The sequence below is a fragment of the Dreissena polymorpha genome, chromosome 7, assembly GCF_020536995.1.
Source record: "Dreissena polymorpha isolate Duluth1 chromosome 7, UMN_Dpol_1.0, whole genome shotgun sequence".
Taxonomy (NCBI): Eukaryota; Metazoa; Mollusca; class Bivalvia; order Myida; family Dreissenidae; genus Dreissena; species Dreissena polymorpha.
The window spans coordinates 28989503-29017259 of record NC_068361.1 but is presented as its reverse complement, the minus strand read 5'-3'; the positions used below and the strand labels follow the sequence as shown (position 1 = coordinate 29017259).

Sequence of the window (27757 nt, the reverse complement as noted above, 5' to 3'; positions counted from 1 at the left end):
CTTCAGAAAATGGAGGCAATAAAGATATATATAATATGAATAAAACGATAACTCGAGTCAAGTGTAAGTTAAGTGATATTTTAATATTTGTTAAACCGAACGTAATTTCTGAAATACCTGTGATTAAGTAGAGCACACTTCATGCAGCAAAACTGACTGTGGTCATCACAGAACATTTCACATTTTTTTCCATGATGCTGTTCACACTTTAATAGGAATTCCTTCACCGTTTTAGAAACTGGCCATATTTATTTTCAAGTTATCCCTTCCATATACTGGATGTTTGTTAAGCATTTTATTATGAATACATTTCCCACAGAAACATTTTGCGCATATTTGGCAGTACAAATATGCATCCACATGCTCTCCGCAGATCTTGCATATAAAATCCTTAACTACATCAGAGCCTGTAGTTTAAGACAGAGAAAAGGCCGCCATTTTTATGAAAAATAACTTTAACACTTAAATTCAGATGTATTCTTAATGCAAAAGTTGCTCTGTTCATTTTAATAAATATTTCAAAAATCATTTAATATAAGTATACATTTAAACAGTCACGAAATCACGAATTATGTAATGAAAAGAAACCAATATTTATCTAAACTAGATAAGCAATTACTTATTTTGAATTGAACACAAACCGTGTTTCCGTTTAATGACAATCGACGATCTGAGAGCAATAAATAGTGTTACAATGAAGGCTGTTTTGCGATAATTGATTCACCTGAGTTATGATACTATCGAATTACATTTTGCGACAAAGGAGAATCATAGTTGAATATTAAATAACAATATAACAGATCGATAAGCACAGTCAAATACAGGGAGTTTAAATGCGTCCTTAAATTTATATACGGGTTTAAGTGAAGGACAAAATTGCTTCAACAAAGAACTGTTGTAAATGTTACCTTAAGTCATGTGAATATGTTGCTCCCTTTTGTCAAATAAGTTATACCATGTTTACAGTGAAAGAAATTGGCACATATAAATGCAAACTGGAACATCTAAACATTTAAAACACATATCACGTGAACTGTTTTCAGATGTGATATGTTTGGCATTTAGAAGACTTCAAAATCGAATGAAGAAATTAAGCAAATACAAAGAAACAAAGGAAACATCAATATCATCCGAAAAGATTCGTTTGACCTTATAGTAATTACAACTATTTTAAGCAAACGGTAGTGGCTCATACCTTCTGCACTTGTCTCAATTCCAACTTGAGAAAAAAGGCATCATAAATTCTTAAGAAGCCTGGTGTAGAATTGTTTTCTTCAACAGTGTAACTGCCCGTGTCACACCAATTTATCTTAGAGCCATTTCTCTACAAAACCGAGTAAAACGGTGCCTTTTATGTTCTTCTACACTACCAGGAGACTAAATCAAGCGAGGCAAAATATCCATCTTTACAATATGCCATTTCCGTTATAAACCGTTATTCTCTACGGATAAGTCATAAGGTAGCCACCTTTCTTAAAGCCATCAATCCTCTGCCCCACCAAATCAATGAAAATAATGAGAGCTCATACAAGAGTATTCTCCTAACCCTATTTATTCATGCACCGAACTAATTGATACGAACTATATTGGATTACAAATTATAGGACCAACAAGATCCCAACTGTACGATCATTTGATCATTTGATCATATTCCAAATATCTTATAGACGTAAACACAGTCTATCCAATTGATACTGAATAGTTTCTAATATTGAGAGGCCTTCAGAATGGCATCTACCGCGTACCCGGTTTTGTTTTTCCAATTGAGATTATTATGATGCCCGACCAAAACTAAACATATGGGATTTAATACCCAAGCTACTTTGCCAAAACTGCTGAAAACTGAGACCTGGTTCCTGATAGCGTGGTTGAAAACGGCCTACTGACAGACGGACAATGGATATTTCACAATTTTACTCGGGTGAAATATTAAAGTATTGTCGGGCGTCCGTTCCAGAAAATAACATCAATTGAATGAGCCATATAATATTAATAATATACACATGAATAGGCAAAATTGTGCTTACTCAAGAAATACTATAAAATGGCAGCACGAATGCAGTTCAAAAACGACGTTAAATAATCATCACAACATATATCTTGTAAAAAAGCTGACATATCTGTAAAGAATATGAAAGTGACTGTCGAACAGACTCGTTTATTATTTCTTAATTTAAAACATCCCTCTTCAACAGTTTTGGTCTTAATAAATTAATCGTGTTAATTTAACAGTTGGCACCGGCTACTTACGTATTAATGGTATTAGGTTATTTTTCACACACAAAAACCCGGAACAATCATTATTATTAGTAGTAGTTTTATTATTAGTTATTTGTTATGCTTTCGATGTATATTCAATCAATCAAACACATATTGTGTCGCCTACGTCACGAAAAAAGGTGCTATATTTGACTGGTTCCCAGAATCGAACTTGGAATGTGTTACGTCACCGGCAAAGGTTGCAATATCGATTGATTGGTATTTCCGTTTTAATTTATAGTTAACAATCTATGAAATTAAAATAAGCATAAACCAGTCGGTATATGTTTACGTTTTCCTAGTTTCGTTGTCACTTTTAACCAAACCAAAGTTTTACATATTATCGGAAATGTCCGATGTCCGACGTATTTCGTATGTTTTGAATAGTTCTGATGTTTAAAGAAACTTTTCTCATTGCTTAATCAAGAAAGAATATTTGTGCAAACATACACGTATCGTCAATTATACTTACACGTTTATACTAAAAAATATGACAATCCACGACTCGACATTTCTATTGGTATGAAAATCACATATAACTACATATATTATGTATATTTTAATTTCAACTATTCCACTTTGTACACATGTATATTAGTGTTATTCCACTGTCCCACAATGAGGGTGGATATGGTGCTGCTGTAGCAAACTAACCTTTGGAGGCCAAGTAAAACTCGTTGAAGTGTATCCAGAGTGACAGCACTATTCTCCTCTAACGGTCAACCTGTAGGATTATATCGGACCCCATCAACATACTAGCACCTTGCCAGCAGGGGTCACATGAACGCTTAGAGGACCAAGATCATCATCATCATCATCATCATTCATAATCATTCAAAGACTCAGAACATGGCAATTGTGGTCCTAAATAATTCTCCTGGCGAACATTGCTTTTGTTACATACCAAATGCAGTAAATACTCTTTTTTCCCGGTAGCTGAACAATTGATATTAGCATAACAGAAGTTTAGTCCCAGTTCATTGAACGGATATACTGATACACAGCAAGGTGGACAAACATACATATAGATTGGTAAGGAAAACCTATTGCCCCATTTAGTGAAACTAACAGGGGACTGAAATATATAAGAAAAAGTTAAAATGTATATTTTGTAAGCATCAAGGGATTTACTTACTTTATGCAAATGAAAATTGCAACTTTGATAAGCGTTTGAATTAAAAAAAATGAATTTTACAAAAATTGGTTCAGTATTTGGAGAGAGATTCATGTAATCAAATCGGTTTATTGACTGATTACATGTAACACTTATAATTATAATTATTATCTATTTTAATTCATGAGTGATCAGATAACTTAATATTTTCACAATTACAGCTAAGAATCTAACTATGTATTTTATTTGATCACAAGGGATTCACTTTAAAAGAGTTAAATGAAACATTTCGATGAAATATTGGCATGGCCTACACAAACTTAAGTGTACAGTTTACTGGAATCATTGATAAGTATCCATTGTAATTGTACAATGTTTGAAGTATTGAATAGGAACATTTTTATAACTTGAATTTCCTATTGACCAAATTAAAGCATAAACATATTCTGTATTTGAAGACACCTGTATGTGTATGTTTCACAACTTGGAAAAATTATCATCCTTGTGTAAAACACAAGCATACAGACAATCCACTGCCTTTTTCGAAACGGGTCATGTATCGATATCAAACCTTCAAATTTAACTATTTTTACCGAAAAGCTGACCATGCAGATGATTACAGTGTCCACAATCACATTGTTTTCAATAGCAGCACTTGTCTGCAATATCTTGTATTCACAGGAATTACATATACAATCATTCACTGTACCAGAACCCATGACAACTGAATATTTAGAACTTGTTATCATTTTGAAGATTGATAGATTTCAACAATGTTACTAAGAAGGCGAAAACAATTGGACGGGTTTTGGGGAAATATACTTATATTCACTGTTTGAGAGATAAAAGGATTTTGTTAAGACCGGTGAATACATGTCAAAAACACGTTTTTACACAATAGACAATACTTTGCATATCTCTCCTAGTTGCAAATGTATTGCGGCAAGAATCAGAGCTTTTAGGAAACGATGAAATTTGGTTTCTGTGCATTCTTTCTGCGCTACGGGGCGAGGTATAACGCTATAGCAGGTTTAAACGATCGTTTCTAGAAACGGAGCGGTCGCTTGAAAATCTTGAAGAGCATAAACAGAAAGGATATATATGAAATCGACTAAAGTCTCTCCATGGAATAAAGGTCCAGTATATAAACCTGTGATACAACATAAATAATCGTTAAACAGTGATTATTTGGACGATACTTATATTCGATAAATATTCATCTAGCATTTGTTTTATCAAACAATGATAATTGCATTTCACTCAATCAAACATCGTTTAACATTGGTCGCCGCGTCTTTCAGTTTACAATGTGCACTATTCAATTAAAGACTGATGGGAATAATTTGCCTTTTATTTATTTTAAAGCAAGTATATACGATTTTGTCAAATATAAATGAATTTATATAAGATGTGTAAAAAAAACTTATTATATATATCTTTCAATATAAAATAAAAGTTCAGAATAATATGTGTTGAAAAATGTGAAATAAATCAGATATTTAATTCTGAAATCGAAAACGGCTGTACAGTCGATTTCGCCAGCATGTATATCATTCATGTACGATGTGAATCTAAACTTAGTTTAACGGTTCATTTTAAATTTCTTCAACGATATTTATTCATACGAAACACGAACACTAACTCTGGTCCTAATAAAAAAGACGAATGCATCGGTTATTGTAGAAAAATATGTTCGTCACAATCGACTCGGGGCGCTAATTTGTCTTTGCTGCCTTTTTTGAAATTGGTTTTTAATGTATTATTGTTCTTGCCTATTTTGTGTTATTGTAACATATTTTATCAATTTAATATAATTAAACACATATAAGAAAATCGTATATACTCGCTTTAATGCAATGTATGATGGATATTGGCATATACATTATGTCTGAATAATGCAAAACATGTTAACTCCATTTAAAAGAAAACGAATAATATATTTGATTATTGTTGGTTATTATTGCGATTGAGATTAGAGTGGGAAACTCATATATCTAGATAAGATCTGCAGATAAGACTGCTAATAATGTTATAATAATATGACGAGTGTTTTATGTTCAAACGATTTCACAAGCACTTTCACAAACTACATCATATAATTTAACAAATTCAGATAACCCATACTTTCAACAATATATGCACAAATTCTACCTGAACGAACTAGTCTTTAATATTGTTTCAATCACAGACAGATGCTGCGTATTTATACTTACATCTAACTAGTAATAATAATATATGTAAGACACCTTTATACGACAAACTGGATGACTTCAACTTTGAAATTGTGAATTTGCCGTTCCTAGATGATAAAGATCCATCCTATGATATTTACAGTTCACAGTTGGTACGTTACCCCAGAGCATGTTCATGTTATCAATATTTGAATGATCGTAATAAAAAATTAACGAAGAAATTGCTTAAACAAGGTTTTTTTTTGTATCTTAACCTTCGACGTAAATTCGCTAAATTTCACTCGAAGAATGGTGATTTACTTTCAAAATATAATGTTTCTTTAAAAGGGCATTTAAAGCAACACACTTTTAAATGAAACACATGTTAATCAAAACATAAATATGCATTTTGAATGTGTGCAAAATTGTAATTAAATCTATAGCCTAGTTAGCAAGTAATTTATTAGTTTTCAAACGATACCGCTTTTAAAACCGAAAGTAGTCTTTCTATACGTATACGCCCATTTCGACAAACGCGATTATTTATAAGTTTTAAAGCGCAAACAAGACGGATTTCTACATTCTAACCACCAGATTTATTCTAATTGGCATAGATACAATTAAATCTGTAGCCTTGTTAGCAAATAATGTATTATTTTTCAAACGTTACCGCTTTTGAAACCGAAAGTAGGATTTCTATACATATACGTAAATTTCGACAAACGCGATTATTTGTAAGTGTTAAAGCGCAAAAAAGACGGAGTCCTACCTTGTAACCACCAGATATATTATAATAAGCATAGATAAAATTAAATCTATCGCCTAATGAGCAACTAATTTATTATTTGTAAAATTGTAACGCTTTTAAAATCGAAAGTAGGATTTCTTGACGTATACATCCATTTCGACAAACGCGATTATTTAAAATAAATGTCTTAGTGATACTTAAAGCGACCGTCAACCAGATTGACAAAAAAAAAAGAAAAGTTTTAAAATACCGTATTTTTTACAATTATTAGAGTGTATTGATTAAAATATTACCACTAGTATATTACATTACGTGAACAAAGCTGTTAAGTTTTCATATGTTCAGTAACTTGGAATCGCATTTCATTGATTTTAAGATATTGATTCCTGTTCAAATTTCGTTTAGATTGTTGTTTCCGTGCCTCGAGCATAATGATTATGATGCGCTTCCAGGTTTACATTCTTTTCGGCGGATATAGGTGACTGAAACCGTATGGACGTTCAAGCTTTGTGTGACTTATTCTTACACATTCCCTATGTGGAAAATAGGCGAATTTTGCAACTATAGGTCCGACCGTCGTGTCCTGTGTTGACTGTACTTGCCTATTCTATGCGCTCTGTGAATTTTGATTGCCTCTTTTGCACTCTTTATCCCCATTTTGGTTTCTATGATATGTAATACCTTATCTACACAGTTCGAATCTTTTAATCTTTTTTCACTGTCACGAACCTAAGGAATACCAAAGAGCTGCAAATTTTCCCTCATGCGTCGACATCTGGTATCGGTAATATCATACCTTACTTCTGTGTTCAACGTTTTATGTTGTTCTTCTATATGACTTATTTAGAAAATAAAGTATACCGTTCTTCATTAGTATCATTACTATTAGTTGTATTAATGATTTATACAGCATACAGTATAAATGATGTTGCAAACTTAAATTGAGAATTATTAACAAGCTACTTGCAACATATATATCGTGTTTTATATGATGTATAACCGCTTGAAATGTATGTATCTGAACGATAATGCAATATACAATACAACTGGCATGCTTTCAAGCGTTCCGGATGATATACGTACTGACCAGGTTTCCATTATGCACACTGTAAATGACAAACCTTCAACTAACGCAAATAAATCACAAATAATGTACGCGAATGTAAAACCGCAAACGTTTTGGTTTTACCTGTTTACACAATGTATTTGATTCGTTTACATTCGCTTTTATTCAAAGTAAATGTAAGCGGGAAATACTGAAGTGGACGAATTTAAACTACATATATCACAACAACAGGCATAGCTTTATTCGCGCGAACTGTCCATACAAGATTGACATATTGACAAACAAAATTAAATGAATCCTGAATGCATGCAAATGTTACAAGAAAGTCCACTTGATGTACTTGGTAAACAATACATTGTTAACAACCAAACATACGCGCCGCATTCTAATATAACAAGTTCAGTTATGACGGATGGTGATACTAATATAATTCGTTTAATAAAACTTTGAAACTAACGGATTTCCCATATACATTACTGATCTAACATATTGTACTCTCAATAAAAATGAGATATGGTCCTTTAATTTCATTTTCTGTCGCAATGACACTGCACACATTTATTGAATAAACGCGACAATATAATTATGTATGATGATTACCAGTAGGAACAATGGCCGTTATCTTGCCGATCCTAATAAGGATTCTGAAGGAAATCATAAACAAACTAGTGTTGCATGTAGCGCATTATTGGTCATTATGTATCATATGTATCAATGACATGTATTTAATACACTACACGATAAATATGCATTATGTAGAACCTATATATATCTTTCTACTGATAAGGAAGGATATCTTGATACTTTTCGGATATCGAATACGGATGTAAGGATACACATAATTGTGCATGTGACATTTTTATTTTCATCGTTAACACAACTCCCCACCCTCCCCCAAAATTCTGTTTTTCAAATTTGAAGGTGATGATATAATGACAGCTTTGAAGTTTAAACTAACATGGCAGCATGGCATTGTACCGAGATGAAAGCAACTAAACCAACAACGTATTTATTAAAATATTTTTCTTTGTATTGCTGTTGCAGATTGGTAATAACGTTATATTTCCTTTAGCGCTTTGATAGTGTTTATGCGAAATGCGAGACTCACTAATTAATTGATAGTGTCATTGTCATATATTCGTCATCGGTGAAAAATATCTTAGTCGTTGTCCATGTCATTGTTCTGCATGATGTTGAACAGTTTGCATAGCTGTAATATTAACTGGTTTCCCCATCAGTGGTTTTATTTTGTTTTGCTTGTGACATTTATGTCGGGATTGATGTATGACATAATGGGAATTTTAAATCTTATTGTGAGATGGTGTAGCGCACAAAATGGTAATGGTTGAAGTTGAGTTGTTTGTTAAAGTCAATACAAAGTCCCTTGTTGAACACAGTTTTGTTACAATAATGTATGGAAGACACCAATATTGTTATACTCTGAGACTTAAAATAAAACACGGCGGCTTAAAAACAAAACGTCAACTTAAATAAGACAACTCGACATAATGGATCACGACGACTTCAATGGCAAACGACGGCTTAAATGGAAAACGACTTAACTTTAACACGGCTAAGTCATACAATGCGATTTTTGATAACTGATGTTGCTATGAGTAATTACAGTTTGATTATGAGTTTAATTAATTCGTAATGTCATATTGTGTATAATGATATTTGAACTTGTTGGAATGCACATACATCTATACAAAATATACCGACGATCGTTTCAAAATGTTAAAACATGTATACAAAGAAAGACATTCTAAAATGTTATACACCATTCAAAATGTGTATGTATATTACAATAGACAAGTTGTGACATCCTATATACCAGCTACAAATAAGGCCATCTTCTTTCATTTGCAGCAGGTTATATTAACATGAAAACAAATATATTTTAATGGTGCAGTTAAATCAATGTGTTGATGTCAGTGAGAAAAATAAATGATGCAAAAGCTCAGTTAATTTAACACATGGTAGGGAGTTGTATTTCAATATTAACATAATAGAGCCATTAAAGTGCTTTGTGTAAGAATTATATTTCAATTGTGATTACAAGTGGTGAACTATAAACAGTTAACTTAAATAAGCATTATAATATCGAGACGGTAACTGATATAAATGTTATGCCAATATAAACATGAGTGCAACGTTCTTGAGATTTATTGTACATATGTTTGTTTTAATATTTGGTTTTTGAATAAAAACAGAACATGGTGTGGTTTAAAAAAACTATGGTTTATGCAGATCGCTTCATGTAAACAGCTGATTGCATTCCATCAATATTTTGTTCCCCAGCATCTGCCCCATTTCAACTTCGGTACCCCACTGAAAACAGAAACAACAGCTAAAACAATAATATTGCTTATTTTAATATAAATGGTTCTCATAGTATTTTATTTAAATTCACGCATTAACATCCGTCAATGTAATTTATATGTACAGTCTATATAATTTTAAAACGGTATTATTTTTCAATAGTGCATAAACGATTGAAGGTAAATCATTGGATAGAAGTTAGACTATTAGCTAGCAGTTGATAGACTGATCGACTCCAAACACACACTGTCTCATTGAAACACACATTGTCTCATTCAAAAATAACCTTTCTTATTAAAACGTACTATATATCATTCGAACACACTATATATCATTCCAAAACAAGATATCTCGTCCAAACACACTATGGGTCATTCAAAAACACGCTGTCTCGTCCAAACACACTATGTGTAATTCAAATACACGCCATCTCGTCCAAACACACTATGTGTCATTCAAACACACTCTGTCTCATCCAAACATACATTAAGGCGTTTCTGGTGTGGTGTACACAAGTGTATAACAAACAAATAGAAAATGCATGTTTCGTTGACAAAATGTATCGGTTTCAAATAATGCGTTCAGTTTGTAAACTCTGATAATTAACAAACCTCTTCTTCATGTCAATTGTTGACTTTTGAAACACTTATTAAAGTGTGATATAATACAATTCAAACCCATTCGCGAAGTACAACTCTAAATAAGATCGTTTAACTCTTTAAGTGCTGAAACCGAATTTTGAAGGCCTTTGCAAACAGTTTTGATCCAGATAAGACGCCACAAAACGTGGCGTCTCATCAGGATCCAAACAGTTTGCTATTCTGATAGTGTTCTTAGAAACAAAAATCGAAAAAATGCTAATTTTAGAAATTCAGCAGACAACATTTTAGCAGACGTCAAATTTCCCAGCATGCAAAGGGTTAATACTCACGCGCATCTGAGAAGACAATAGTTCGAGTAGGTTCGGCCGTTTATACCGCAGACCGGTTGATAAATGAACGGGCACGGGCAACCTATTCCTATTGTGGCGTCAACACCTATTGCATTGTTAAAAAACATTCGCATGTCCCTTTGTGTTAGAATATATGTGTACATAAACACAAGGTTAAGAAAACGAACATGACATAATTAAACAAGAGGATATAGTGCATATAACCACTGGATATATACATTTACGCTGCACATTAAAATTGAACATCAATGAATATTTTAGATAAAAGTTCTTTGGCATATCAAAATCAAATATATTATTAAAATAAAGCATTATTTTTCTATTTCGTTATAGTATATATAACCTAAATTGCCTTTTTGAACTTAATTTTTTGTCAAAGCATTATTTTGCTATTTCTTCATTGTGTATATAACCCAGATTCGCTTATTGTACTTACTTATTTATCAAGAGATTGTTTAAAACCAATCTACTTAGTCGCAATAAAATTGCGTTTATTTACAAATTCTTTGTTTGTACACTTAATTCGTAAATGAAAACAGTTTTGACAACTCAAAACCATTTGAATAATTAATGGACACTGCAGAAAAAACATGAGTCCAAGAACACTTACAGGATGTTGTCAGGAACAACAGCATGACGCAGCAAATCACCATTCGCATCCTATATTTAATTAAAAACATAGTTGTTAGTGAAAACATTTGAATTATTTTCAAAACTATATGAATTGTAAAATGCAATGAAACGAGTTCAAATAGTTTAATTAATTGAACTGCTTACTGCAGTGAAATAATAAGCTTTATTATTAAATGAACATCAACAAATAAAAAAACACGTTTGAAGCCAATATAGTCATACATATATTAGACATTTGTGTCTATATTTATAAATAAATATTCAAAAAGTCATTATTGAACATTAAACAAGTTATAATAAATCAGATTTAAGGCGATACCTTTCCCACACGCAAACGTGTTTTATATAGCTGTGTTATGGAACATGAGTAATCTCTCTCCATATTATTGTATAGCCATATACTGAAGTGTTTCAATTTAAATTTAAGCACCTGAGCTAAAACATAACTTGCTGTTTTACAAATTTACAAATAGTTAGCCAGAAGGTGGACACACATTATAGTAATCACTAGCCCTGCTATTAAACGCTTTACTATCAAGGAGTGATTTTGCAAAATTTAATTCATATTAAAAAGTTTTAATTTCAAACAATCTTGAATATGAAAAGGTTACGAAATAGGATAAGAATGTTCAGTTAGAACCTCCCGCTGAAAATTCAGAATAAATGATAGGGTATTACCAAACCACACCCCATAAGTTTATCAATTAAGCTTGTATCTACATCTTTACATCATTGCATTTACAGATGTTTGAATGCTTCCGTCTAATCCTGATGCTAGAACCTGATAACTGCATCATATGCTTTGGCAAAATGTGCACATTCTACAATAACGTGCTTGTAAATATTAGATAATTTCCAAATTATCAAACTATTTATATTGTATTATTAAACATGCGTTGTATCGCTCTTTTCCATATGGTACCAATCTATTAATTTTATATAACACCAAATAATTTCCAAAAGAAGGAGGAGAAATTATGGTGTTTTTTTTGTTTTCTAAATAAGACACAATATCTTCTTTTTATAAACGGTTAACGCTTGTACTATAAAATGTAACATAATTTAATACAGTCATAGAAAATGAACATGAGAAATACGTTTTACTTACATTTTCCTCTTGTTCAGTCGAAACTGTCACTGCTCTCACAATAAAGCGCATCTTTTTATACAGCGTAAAGGGCGATCTCGTTATTGCTGATTCATGTTGGTTGTAACATAAAACGTAGAAAGTTATTAATCAATGTAATGCGATTAAAGCTTTTTATTTGGGGTCAATTTGTTATTGATCGACATACGTAGTAATAAATCCATTAATGTCGGGACTTTATTGAGCGGGATCAACGAGTTGTGCATCATAAACCGTTTAAATGTATGTATGAAAATTTTGAATACTTCAGCAAAATATGCTTTTCGTATTAAACCTAAAAGTTGCTACTGTTAAAAAAGGATACAGTCTTACTCAAAACCATTGTAACGAAGTGATGAATAAAGTAATAAACTGAGATATACACACAAATCCAAATGTTAATGGGGACTTGGAAAAAGTGTCTTAGAAAGCCTGAACAGAATGCAAGTAAAGCATAATATAAACAACGGAATTAAAATGAAATGTAATTTACTCTTCCGATTAATATGCTATGCATATGTTCATGTAAGCTTAGCTTATAATATAAATATTCGTTCATTACAAGAAATAAGCTAATATTCGTTGTGTTAATATGAATTATTATTACAATGTATTTGTTATTTTTTCGTTGGCTGTTCGTGCTTAGCAGTAAAAATTGATAAAATCCTTTTTTATTAAGATATGCCAAGATATAACGATCTCGGCGGTATAGTGTTACTCTCTAAATCTGTTGCAGACCTATACATAAAACGTACCCATTGCGACACAATTTAAAGAATAAACAAATAATGGTTTAAGGTGGGACTGAATTTCGCAGCTTGTACCTCCCCGTGAAAGTGGTTGCTCAAAACCAATGAGGGTGTTAATGGTTTTTTTTTTTTAATTGTGCACATATTTATTTATTGATTTATGGGGATGATTAAAAATATAAGATATGCCATTCATTGAAGCAAATAAATTTGGACTTAATCTTGTTCGCTTAATTGCATACAGATTTTTTCTTAACAAACGTGTTGTAAAAAAGTATTCACGACTTTTTGTAAACCAGTTTATTAAGGATTTGAAGCCTTTTCCCGACAGCTTCAAGGAAACAGAAACAGGAATCATACTAACATGGCGGTAAAGGCGTGTTTTTATTGAATGAAAACAATAACGCGAAATTGTTCAGTACATCGTCACAAAACATGCTGTCCGTTGTAATATTTGGTTTGGGGTATGTACATACATGGAATATTGTTTTTTTCGAAGTGTGTATGATGCTTTAAATTCAATGCCATGCTATGGACAAAATAGATGGTGATTGCTATGATATGTCGAGTAGCATAAGTGTGTATACAGTTGTGACCGAAACTGATACGTATAAGCAGTCAACGATCATCGCTGGCGGCGAGCTTTTGTCCGTATAATTATGACTACTGTGTACACAACATTTTATTTTTTCAAATAGTTGTTAGACGTAAGCCGCCAAACAAATTAAAAATTATTAAACATACATGTCATCAAACAGTTGTTATACGTAAGACGCCAAACGCTATATTTCTTTGATACGGTGAACCAATAATATACTTTTTTATCAGTTAGATATACTGTTAATAATTCTTTTTGAAATCATTTACAATTAGTTGTTTTAAGTGCGAATAATAAACCATTTCACAAGAGAAAATCTGATTGTAATAGTATGGGTAAACCAGGAGTTGCCAATGTTAATACATTTGTTATGTTGTTTTTAAACGAGTAACCTTATGTGGTTCGATGTGTTTATGCGCTAGCAGAGTCAACAAGAGTAAAACATATGCAGTGATGTCAGATTTTATATAACATGTTCTTGTATTAGAACAAATATATTGAAAGATTTTAACATTGACATGTAAAGCATATGCATGATGTGATATCAGATTTTAAAGTAAATGTATTTTAGAACAGAGATGGTTATATTTATAGCTGTATTTACATCTCTTAATAGTGCGGTGTAAAAGATGTGAATAAAATGTTATGTTAACTGATAGCGTGTTGTGAATAAGAAATGTGTATATTTAACACAAATTGTGTAACGTTTTCTCAATACTAAGCCATATCTTTGTGTTCTTCAAACTCCGTTTGAAAATTCCGTTACATTATTGCTTTATGTATATGTTCTTAACATATTGGTATATTTGATATGATTTGTTTCGTCTATATGGCAAGGTATTGATAATTCGTTTAGACTTAAGGCTTTGTTTTATAGCTTATTATCTCCATGTTTAGACTCTAAAGCATAGAACTTATTGTTTGCTTATAAGCTATAAACTGTGAATACATGTCATCGATAAATGCGGAGTCACATATAGCCTATAGACTATGTACAGAACCAGCAAAACTTTAAGAAGTGAAGTGATGCGACACCGACAGAAGATTTTATCTGCGAAACAGTAAATATGCGATGCCTCGTACACGAGTAAAAGTTATGTTTATCATTTACGAGTTTATTCGCAGCAAGTTAATTGGCATCACATATGTTGGTGTTGGACAAGTTTTGCGTGGTCAAATGTGCACGTATTGCATGAGCTAGGATGTGGGAGATCGTCGTGATTAAGTTCGATTGGTAAAATGTTTGCAAGAGAGTTCGCTTGATTCTCGTGCATGAACTTAAAAAGCTGAACAAAGGTATACGAGCTACGTCTGGCAGCGTAAATCGGTGTTACTTACTGCCATATTTATTGTTGCTGATAGCTATTAAGCGACTGTGGGCGAACTAATTGTTAAGGTGAAGCTGGGTCGAAACGTTATCAGTTCGCTTGATACGGATGAAGTTTGATCCCGTTTGTTTAATAATCAGGTTTCTGATACCTGTCCATTAACGAATGGTTTACCTATAAAATTTTAATGAGGTCCTAAGCATATTCATTTTAAAAGCTTCAAACTCAGGACGTATTTTATTTTTCCTCTTATTTTTACTTAATATATTATATCGGTGGTGTTTCATTTTTTACAGAGTATTTTAACATATGCTTAATATACAGCACATATAACAAAACCTTATACAGCCCGTAAAACTATGCTTTGAAAGATGTTTATAGACATATTTAACATGTTGTTTCAGAATCCATTTAAAGTTCGATCTCTAGAGAACCAGTTTTGCCTTTTTATCAGACTCAGTGTTCGTGTTATTATCATTGACTATACACACGGTGAACTGTTTGCTGCTTCATCACGAAATAAATTTTTATATGCAATACGGTCCTTTAAATATGACAAGGACCCGATTACCAAACAAAGCAGTACAATAAATTTAGTTGACGAGACGCAAACACATATAATCAACACACATACGTGAACATAACTTGGCTCACCGCATTGAAAAGATAATTGCAAAGCGATTTGAATGAACCCCAAACCTCGCACTGAGCCCAGACATTTTCCAAAGAACGATCGCTATCTTTACCTCGAACGGATTCATCTCCTAATGCGCTGGCTGGTTCTAATTTATATCGTCAGGCTGATATTTCTTCTGAGACTTGCTAAATTGGATAACTGCAGAAGATAGAGAAAGAAAAAAGATATCGCCAGGTAATAGGATAGTTTGCAAAGAACAATAATTTAATTTGGTTAGCGTAAATATTGCTTAATTGTTGAACGATGTAAACAGTTGTTAATTGGAGGTTTAAAATTAATCTGCCACAAAGAAGACTCAAATCTTCTCAATGTTTAGTTCAAACCTATTTATTTTAGCTCAATTGCATCGAAAGACTCAGGCTTATTGAAACGCTCTCGAGTCCGTTTCCTGGGCTTAGAACCAGTACTTGTTGTCTTTCTCAATGTTTGATCTGTTTTGTTATAAAATTTCGCAAATTAAAATAATAAATGGTTCAAAGAGGAATGAAACAGGAACGGAAATTTGTTTGCCTAACTTCTAATTATGAAAGATTGTTCTCAAAATTAGCAAGCGTTTTTTACCATTTACATTTGGTCCGTAGACGTTGATCAGTCATTTAATAGACTCTGATATGCTTTCGTTTCTTTTCCTTTCAAAATTAATAGCAATGAATCAAAATAAAATTACATGTTGTTCAATACATAGACATTCTCATTTGTTTCAATTAGTGCGCGGCTTTGCATCATAATATTATTTAGTTATCTAATTAATAATTTGGAGTATTCGCCGTTTGATAAATGTATCTTAGATTGTTTAATGTTTTTCAATGCGTTCATTAGTGTATTAAATTTTATGTAATACATCTGATGCAAAAAGAGAGACTAGGGTAATAGTTGTTGTAGCGCAAAATGATTGATGTTATGTGACAAAATTAAAAAGTTGAACATGCGTCTGCTCAATTTTCGATTTGAAATTAATTATTAACAAAACATGAAGTTCCGTTTTTTTTAAATGATATAAATTCACATGAGTATGTAATCGATTAATATTAGATTGAAACATAAGCAACAACTAAAAACATGCGCAAAAAATAAGAGCACTTTTAAATGAGGTATAGAAGCTTGTAGACGAAATGAAACAATCGCCTACAAGCAAATAAGAATAATAACCAGCTGGTATTACTTCTCCTCTAAACGCATGGGTTATGTTACACTAATCTCTGTCCCGACATACAACATCTTTAAAAAATGCCACATCGCCTGCGTCTTGAATTTTTCGAACACTGTAACCACCCCTGCGTCCGTTAAGCAGTTATTTTTGTCAACGCATCTAACATCTAATTGCAAAATAAACAAGGTTCGTGGTCAAATAAATTTAACGTATTGTATAAATTATGAAAGCATCAACCATATACATATATGTTCATAGTCACTAATGATACATGGTTAAGTTGACCAGTTTAATACATGTTATGGCTTATAAGATCTTGTGTGTAATGTTTCATATTCATTATTCAAAAGAAGTATGCGTATCTCGTTTAAAGAAACAGTCATTAATTCAAACAGGTAATTTGCACTATGGCTCGTAATGACGCAAACACGTATGAATGGTTAGTCATGTTTGGAACAAAAAGCTTTGAGGTTCGTGATGTAACGACCGGCTAGCTATTGGAACATTAAACAAATTATTTTCGAAAATGTAAAATGTCGTTTAGAATATTAGAGGTAAAATTGCATTTCAATAAACTCAGCTAACAAGCGATGTGTTGCAGTCCTGGCATATGTTGTTGATGAAGGTTTTGAATTGGCTGGTAATGGAACATTCAGTTTTGTGTGTAACTAAATTTATTGTAGTTTGTACATTTCTTATGGAAAATGACACAGCACTCGATGTTGGAAACTATGTTTGTTTGATTAGTCTTTTTGGTTAAGGTAACCGAACTATCTAAAGAATTAAGTACTAAAAATTTACCGTATATAAACATTACGGGTACAATAAGTGTATTTACTTGGCGCGTAGGTGGTTGATATTAAATACATTCGCTCTGATTTAAAAGATCTTATTGTTATTACATATATGTGATAACTTAAGGCACCATAAAATATAAGTGCTAAGGAAAATAGTATTTCTCGATGCCAAAAAATCATATATCATGTAAAATAGTCATCATTTATAGTAGCTAGTGTAAACAGTACTAACAGTACTCTATAATAGCTTACTTTTTAGAGTGTCTTTAGATCCGGCATCTAACACTAGTTGTAATAATAACATGTTCGTATAAAAATGAAAATTATAGACAATTGATAAGAATAGTATGCAAACCTTTTCCTTAAAAGCAAATAACATTTTTATTGACCAAACATTATAGATTGTTTTAAAGTTCAAAGTTAGTGTAGTGTTCTTCATTCCTGTGTCATTCTGATTTTGACTTCAATTTTGCTATCGTTGAATTGGGGTTGAAAGTCGATATGTTAGACAGCGTCTAATGTAGCTGAAAGGTTTAAAAAAAATGATGAAAGAATATATCAACGGCAAGGCCATAACTAATTTTATGTAGGTAAGATAGTATTCGAAACTTTCTTACTATCTGAATTTTATATGTGTCAGTGTTCACTCCATAACGACCTGCAAAGGGCGTAGGAAAGAGGCATTTGTATACTTTTTGCTGGATAAGTTTGATATTCAGATTAAGATTAAAAGCGTTCGAACACCTGTACATTATTCACAAGATGATCGACTTAAAAAAGTGATAATGTCAATAATGACAACACAGAAGTTTATATGAAAATCAACACGACATAAAATCATTGCTGGTTGAAATGTAGCTGGTGTGATCCTCACAAAAACGGAAGGTTATTACATTCTAAAATCATACTGTAAATGTAGTTTCTTTATAGGATTTTTCCATTGGTAGTTGATGACACATATTTAAATTTGAAGCAGGGCTCCACTCAAAAAAAACAAAACATTTGTTTCTAACCTCGTTAAGGCGAAAATAGTATTGTAAGGGTTCTCTAATTATATACTCTACACACGTTCACATTGTGCGCTGTGTTAATTGATTAAGACATCCGGTGATGCATCATGCGACTTAGATTAAAGAATAAAACCACTTGAAAACAACTGCCCCAAGTGCTTGAAAGCATCATCAAATCTTTTGACAAATATCAGTATATTTCGTTAAGAGTGAACTATCTTCAGTAATTAGTTCAGGAGACGATGACTAATCCCAGTAAAATATTATTTTTTGAATAAGAGTTCTCCTATTTTTATATAATCACTTTATATTACTTACACAACTTTGCAAAATCTTGATTAAATATAAACTTTCAACATAAAAATTAGGTAATAAACGTACAATACAATTCCGATACGGATATAATTTAATGCTGACCGTTTTTACCTATAGGTTTAAATAAAAAAAATACTGAATACAAATTTAATAAATTTCCGAAGATATATTGTCGCATCTTACAGACTAGATGTTGTTGAACAGGCAGGTGTAAATGTACTTATAAGGGCCACCTCGAGGCTCGGTCTCAACAGCTGATACATGTTTGAGCATTTTATTTAATTCTTCTATACTCAATTGCAGTTTATAATGATATGCAGAATATAAAGTAACAGCTGTGTACAATTTTATGTGAACAGTGCATATTAATTGTACCTAAATCACCATTTTATATCCTAAATATCTCTTAATCATTGTAATACCATGTTCTTGAAATTTTTACTGACTTGATTTGAAGAGTCTTACTCTTATAATTTTCAATCTGCATGTTAAATATGGTCTGGATATTTTGACCTGTGCACTATGATTCAGATGGTAACAACATGTGGATAAGTGATTCACACCAGTTATACATGGGGGACTACTGATGAAATTTGAATGATAACAGAGTAGTGAAACATATCTTTATCCTTTGATTTGTATTCCGTTAAATTGGCCGAATTACTTGTACAATGTGAATACTCATCTAGAACTGATTTGTGAAGTGTGTTCAATTTCACAGGTTGCAATTTGTCAATCAAGAACTAAAGTGGTATATTGCCAGTGTGTATTAAAATGGTGAACAATGTACAGCTTTGCGTAATTCTCGCTTGGGAAATCAACCTTAAATAACCATACACAAAGCAGAATGAAATTGTTTATACTCATGATAGTAAAATTTTCAAAAGAATGTATACAATTTTAATCTCATCTGTTCGTTGTTGCATAGTTAGAGCTGTAACTAGGCGTAAAACTTAGTATAGTGTAACCTGTACATAAAGGTTGCGGTTAATTATGTTTTGGTTTGTCCCAAGCGGAAGTCATTCGCTTGTCAATTTTTCATAGAACGTATTTGGAGAAAGAAACAGAAATCCAGTTAGTTTTATAAATTTCATTTGGAATCAGTAAATGATAAATAAGTGATAACATTAAGAGGTATTATTGCTTTTGTATTTATGTTTATCATCCCCGATTCTTTCTTCTATTCTTTTATTTCTTTACTCAAACTATCGGGCTATCGGTAAAAATACGTTGTTATGAATTATCACTTTCACTTTGCAATAACTAATATTTCAGCTAGCAGAACTGACCCCATCAGCCATATATAGAAACAGAAGGTCGTGAATAGCACATAGTCAGTGAGTAAACTGTGTTTAGTTAGTCATTTGTATGTATTTGTGCATGTTGTATGTTTGTATCATTGTATGATGCAGTATGTGTAGGAATTTATATATGTGCTAGATGATTTATTGTTTTAACTTGTTTTAATATTAATTATAGTGCTTTGATTCTTGTGTGTATGCGTATTGTCATATACTCTTGAGGGGAACCACACATGTTTTAATAAATGTATGTTGTGTTGTATATTTTCAGGACGTCATCTTCTTCTACTGACTTCCTATAAACAAGGCTTAAGCTATATGAATATTGATTGTATTCAGGGAATAAAGTATATTGTTACTTGCTTGTTACGAGTACAAGTTATTAGAAATACCCCGCGTGACAGGAGGTTACAGAGCATCACACATTAGTCGAAGATTATCACAAGGTGAGATTACATTCAATAAATTAATCAATAGTTTTATGTATCATATTTTGGCATTTACTTGTTTAACTTCAAATGCTTGCCTGGCGTTTCACCGGCACAGAACAGTTTTATAGTAACTATCGTATTAGTTGGAGTAAAAAAATGCAGTGTGTCTATCTGTCCTATAAATACAACTGCACCAAATACAACACTATGATAATGTCAGCATCATTCGCCGATGTAGAACACAATTTACTCAAAAGACACGAGTCGTTGTAATATTTAATCATGAGTATTGACTCACACTATTATATAGTTTTTGTGAACAACCTTTTGTTTAAAGGACATTAACATGATTTACAGGAATGAAAAAGGCGTTACGCATGATGATAGTTATGCTCTCATGACACGGAGAAAGAGATACAGCATACATAACCATACAAAACAATCACGACCTCAGAATTAAACATGACATCAGATGGTTATCATGGGAGAAAAGTATAACCAAATATGTTATCACATTGATCAAGGCATAATACAATAGACCTTGATTGGCAATCTTAACCTCACAATGTGGGGCGCACTGAATTTAGCATAACTCATAATCTGGTCGTTGAATGAGTAACAGAAAGCATACTTATCATTAACTGAGCCATAACAAAGTTACAGAAGCAATAATTCTCAAAATTTAAAATATAATTGATCAGTGTATCTTTACACGAGATGCATGTAAGCCGTACGCTTCACTTTGTCTGGTAACGAAACATAATAAAATGTAGTCATTATTATGTACTGCAAATAATGTAAAATTAATCCTGGAACTTGTATTTTGACATTTACATTTCACCCACGAAAATGAAATTTTTTGAGCAACAAACTGTTTGGTCATGGTGAATAATAATCTAAAAATATAATCCGTAGGTCGGTTATTTCGCATAAAAAACACTAAAATATATTAAAGTTATCGTTTAAACAGAAGGTTAACTCGAAATGCATCATTCGTGTCGCAATTGTCCCGCACTTTAAAAAAAATGTAAACAGCACGTTTCACCCTAAATGAACAGTTTTCTACTCCACTTCGCACGTGTGGCTCAACAGCAACGGCAGTAATGACGTCAATAAGGATGCGGTGGTGATCATAATGTCGTTTTATATTGAGATCGAATTATGGGTCTTCTTTTTTGTTTAAAAGAACAACATATTTCAATATCTTTAAAGTGTATCAGTAAATGACTTAAATTGCACCATTTAAACCATGGAACTGTAAAACCCAAGTATAATAAGATCAATTATTGAATAGATAAGATTTGTTCACTGCGGGGCTCGAACAGGGCGAGCGTGTATACAACTAGCCATTTGCACTTTCAAATATTTTTGTAATTTTATACTTTATATAAGTGATCTACATGTTGTATCAAAATGTTATGAAAACAGCACACGCATTTCATATTATTCATTGGTTTCGGCAACCATTAGCGCTGTGTAATTTAACCAATTTCAAATTATGATGATTCATACATGCATCTTATTTTGAGTATCAGTCTTCGCCATTAGTGGTATTTTGCTCATCTGTGTCAGACAGTTGGAACATAGTCAATTTAATTATCTTTCAACAAGTACTCCTAACGAGAAATTTCAACACATATCAATATCAGTTTAACGTAAAATACGAGAAGTGAGTTTACAATTTAGGTACATTCAAAATACAAAAAACGACTATGTCACTGCGGTAAAAACCTTCTTTGTAAAAGAGAATATATTTCCCCGGTGTCTCTGCGCTTTCATAACTAATTAGATTTTATAAATACTCAATATGTTTTTAACATTATTTTGAGATTTTTTAATGGCTGAGAAGATTTACCTTCCTCAATTAGTATTTATATAGAAGTTACAGATTTATACCAATTACAAGGTTATTCTTTTCATTGAGATATTTAGCAGGATATCTTTGGAAAAGAAGATTTTTAGCGTGCATTAAAATGATAATGAAAGGCTGGAAAAACAATTCTTACATAAATATGTTAAAGTGTATAATATATGGACATGTATATAAAAGTAGCTATCATTAACGGTAATGAATAACCATTAAATAGAATTTCATATTTATATATATAAGATTCTAAATATTTGTGTTTTAAACCTCAGCATAATATTAACCATCAATCGTCAACTTAATACTAAAAATAATGATTAAAAAAAATATTCTGATTAATCCTCAAAGATCACAAATTTCTCGATTACTTAAGCTGAATACGGAAAATCAATTTAACACCTACATTACACTGTATTACCGAAAACAAATATGTTCAATAAAATTAATGGTATTAAACCATCAAGGCATGGGAAATTTATGCATTAACAAATATTATCCTTAATGTATTAAATAGTTCCTCATTTAAACAACCGGGTCCATATGACGGAGGCTCATATCCGAACATTGTTAAGCAAATTTTAGACTAGCTTCGGTCAGCGTCCGAAGAACTACGTATGCATAATATCTACGTCGTGCTTCCGAAGCCGACCGGCAAATCTCGCGTTCGCTCGTAAATGTTCGGATATTTAAGCCGGGAATTTACATGGAATATATTGTGACACAGAAGATAAAATGAGCAATTTGTATCGCTTCAAATCTATGTTACCAGACCACATCTAGCGATAAAATGTTGGCTATTGCTATAAAGAACATTGCACTTTTACGTGTTAAATTTATGGTTCGAAGTAGTTTACGAAATATTGATTGTGAGTGTTTATATACTTTGAATAATGCTAAGACGATACTTTACAAGTCTAAGTTTGAAGACACCTTATAGCAAACTGTAGTAGTATTTTTGATAATTACAGGCTACCATTGAATAAACATAATTTACAATAACGCTGCTTGTTGTATTCAACAACTGTATTTTAATGTAGGTTGGAGTAAGAAAACTTGATGAACATTTAATTGTTTTAATTTGCAATGAAAAACTCAAGAAATTGCTGAAACAAATACTATGTGAATAAAACAAGAATATTAGTGTTACAATAAAAAACAAGAAAATAAGAAATTTAAAAAACTTTTTTTTAAACTAAAATACCGAAACAGTGACATTAACGTAACATTTGAGCTGAAATATATAACATATATGTCCAGCTTACCCTGCACAGATGGTTTTAAAAATGGATCGTGAGTGTGAGATCTCAAGCAGAAAAAAATACAATTCAAATACAATAATTCGCTCAAAAATTACTGATGCGGAATTCCATGACAATATTGGCATTTCTACCCTATACGAATACTACATGTTGCAAAATGGTCTGACATAAAGCGAATGTGCATGCTGTAAGAATACGGCATAAGTTTCATCGAATAACGATATTTAGTTCCTTCTTACTCAAGCGCAATTGTAAGACTTGATAATTAATAATCATATCATGGCCACGGAAATACTTAACAAGGGGGGAAGTGTACTTTTTATTACCGAAATGTATATGGATCAGAATATCACATTTTTACTATGTTGTCTATTATATAACAAATTGCATATTGCATCAAATACCAGGCCATTTTGACCTACCATATGTAAATACAGATCAATTATGTATTGTACACATGTTCTAAAGCTCAAAACTATTGCATACTGTTTGGTAGAAGCGTTCACACTTAGATTTGAGGAGGTAAATCGTCCAGCTGCTGTAACACATGATTATATGAAATAGTCTTACATATTGTTATTATGCAAACGTGTATTGATTTTCATATATGTTAATCCTTAAATATGCTATAGTTTATGATTGTATATTGTATAATTCCCTTCATTGGCCATTTCCCTTTTGTTTATATGCACTTGGCCAAAGGAAGGATGTCGGCGGCAATAAACTATAAAAACAATGTTTTTCAAGGAGGATAATCCATGTGAACTCAATAAAGCGAACAATCATGCATTATGTATCGTTTCACACTGTTGAGATAATGAATAATAAGCATGAGGTATCATGAAATACGACTTATAAATTCTTGTGATCTAGCACGGAAACATAAAATATATTACAAAAATGTATGATATTATTCCAAGGTCAATAAATCCTTTAAACATATTCAAGCGAATTAACCTTAAAATATAGGCATGTCAACTCAATAGGGATGGCTCATTCATAGTTTCATGATGTTTTGTAAATTAGTCTAATGAGATAAAATCAAAATATTTTGAAAAGGATAATAAGCTAATTGAATTCTCCATCCTAAAAGGAAACTCAAAATACAGTGTTATCGAATGATTATTAAAAGTTCGTAGAATCTCGCGCGGGATCGAATAAAAATCGATAAGAACATGGAACGTAAAAATTCAAAAAACATTAACTGCCAACATAATCACACAATCGCTTTTCAAATATAAGTGCATTTACCAGAAGAAAATTGTGTGTTATTGTATTAATACTGATTAGTTTGTACTAGTTTGGACTCATACCTCCAAGACAATAGTAAATGGTACCGTCGGCGCGGGGCCATTTCCGGACACTTTTCGACAGGCTGCAGTCATAATGCGTTCAAATAAAATGGATTCAATTTGAATTAATTACAAATCGGTTACATGTTGGTTTCATCGCAATTCTGTCGCACATAATGGCGAATATGTCAAAACTAACGCGTAAAGGTGTTTAATTGCTTTTTATTACATTTACTGTTGAACAACGCTATTAGGTCACCGTTAATTCGAATAAATAGTTTTTCCATCGTTTTGCTATATTCTTTTTGTTTTCCTTTCTTTTTTACTTAGGTTAACATCGTTAGTATACTTTTCTAACACATATTCCTCTCTATTTAAAACTAAATTCATGGTCCTTATAACATTATAATTACAACCTCTGTCACTTTTTTCTGAATGATGCATTCTGATTGGATAATTTGTTCACGTGACCAGTTTTTCATTTTTCGATGAACCCACTTCGTATGCAAATTTAAACATGAATATTCATGGCGCTATTTTCTGGTCAAAAACAAGTTGCCAAAATGACGTTATGTTTTGCGCGAAACTTAATGGCGTTGTTTTTTATCGGTCAATAGCGAAATGACGTTATTTTTTTTTGCGCAAACTTCGATGATATCCACATTTGACGGAGATGAAACCGAAATTGAAAATAGATTCATACACTAGATTAAAAAGGACTTTTATGACCTTTACCACGATAGCATTTCAGCTTTAAGATCATTTTGTTTTGTAATTATAAGGATTGAATAGCTTTTGTTTTTGCGTTTCATCGGTATATGAACTGTCGGAAAAAAACACCTAATTTATGCATAAACGCCGTGGGCGTTTATAAAAATTAGGCGTAATTTTCCCGACAGTTCATACACCGATGAAATGCAGAAAAATGCTTTTCAATTCTTAAGTATGCACTTTATCATCGGCGTTAATTCCGAAGCCACACTTACATTGCAGTACAGTGGTTTACTCCTTCTAATTTTATCTTACCATAATCAGGGCTAACTTGCGCAAGGACGAAACATATTATGTATAGATATATATTATTACGCATGTTAAAGGGGTTATTGATTTTTTGACTTGTTGAATATATTAACAGCAACATACACTGTCAAATATCGGCAGTTCATTGACGTTTACATTTCTAAAGTTTTCCTATGTTCTTAATTAACAGGCTGACTCGGTTATTATAGTTAAGTGTCATACTGATGTAGTTTTATAAAAAAAAAAAACAGCATTTAAAGTCTACCTCTTAACATTCAAAGAAAAACTACCTTAATACGTACAAATGAATATAAAATTCACGTTGTGACACAATCAACGACATTAACAAAGTCCAAGCAGTCCATATTGAGCGCTTCTCTAAAAATTGTTTATAGTGTCCTTTAAGACTTGGTATTAAAAGCATCAGTCATTTATATCGGTTTAAGCATACGTTTCAATGATATTGGTTTAAAAGAATCTTTAAAGATTGTCGCATCTGCATTTATAAAGTTGTTCTAAAATATATCATTATTTCTTATTGTTACTTACCCCCGTTCACACATAGACGCCGCTTCTACTACGATCAAAGCGTTGGCGAAAACGTGGCCGATCGAGACAAATCGCAGGAAAAACGTAGTGGAGTCTTCATAAGCGCAGTATTATCGCTGTAGAGTCTTCATGATCGGAGAGCTCTACGCTCTCGCCACGTTTATTTTGAACATGCTCAAAACAAGCGTAGCCGGATCGTGGCCAACAAGAATCGGTGTAGAGTCGTAGAAAGAGCGTGGTAAAAGCGCCGTAATCGTACATGCAGCGCGGACGCATCGTGGAGAGATCTTCATGATCGTAGTAGAAGCGCAGTAAAAGCTCTGCGTAGCGTCGTAGTATGATCTTGAATGTCGCGGCAGTGAACGCAGTGAGCGTTAGACGTAGGGGCATCGTCGAACGGTCGAAATGAAGACCATAATTTTCCGAATTGCTCGATTTCAACTCCGATTGGCCTCGATTCTTTTTTTTCAGATCGTGGCTTGATCGGGATGATCGTCGTAAAGTCGCAGCTATGTGAGAACGGGGGATAGTTATTTTACCATATGAAAACAACGCAAAAAAAGTAGACTCATGCCGAATATGTATTAGTTTATGAAGCAAACATTTTATGAAACAATTAACACCATATTTTGTATAATGCTCGATGTATTTTATGCCACGCAAACTTACTTTATATAAATAGAACGAGGAAGAGGAAGGAGAGTGGAGAAATTAATAAACACCCGATCTGGTTAAATAGTTAATTACGACTGCAATGTAATAAGAATGATATGTTATTAGCTTAATCAAGTCGGACAAAGAAAGTAGCTTTCCTTAATATACATTACCTTTTGTGAACATTATTGGAATTAATTCGGTCAATTTTACAAGTATAATTCTGTCACATGGTAATGCTTAAACTTAAATTTGTCAGGGGCAGCACAGGTAGACTTAAAAGGTATATATTTGGGTTAATAGAGGTTAATTATGGCGAAAATGTTGTCGAATTATTTTCCAAACGATA

At 32.2% G+C, this 27757-nt stretch overlaps 1 protein-coding gene across 1 annotated transcript in view; it reads right to left on the bottom strand.

The window, feature by feature from the left end:
• LOC127836866 (angiopoietin-2-like) overlaps nt 1-27757 on the bottom strand; it is a 456318-nt gene that overhangs the window by 51505 nt on the left and 377056 nt on the right. The window lies entirely within an intron of this gene.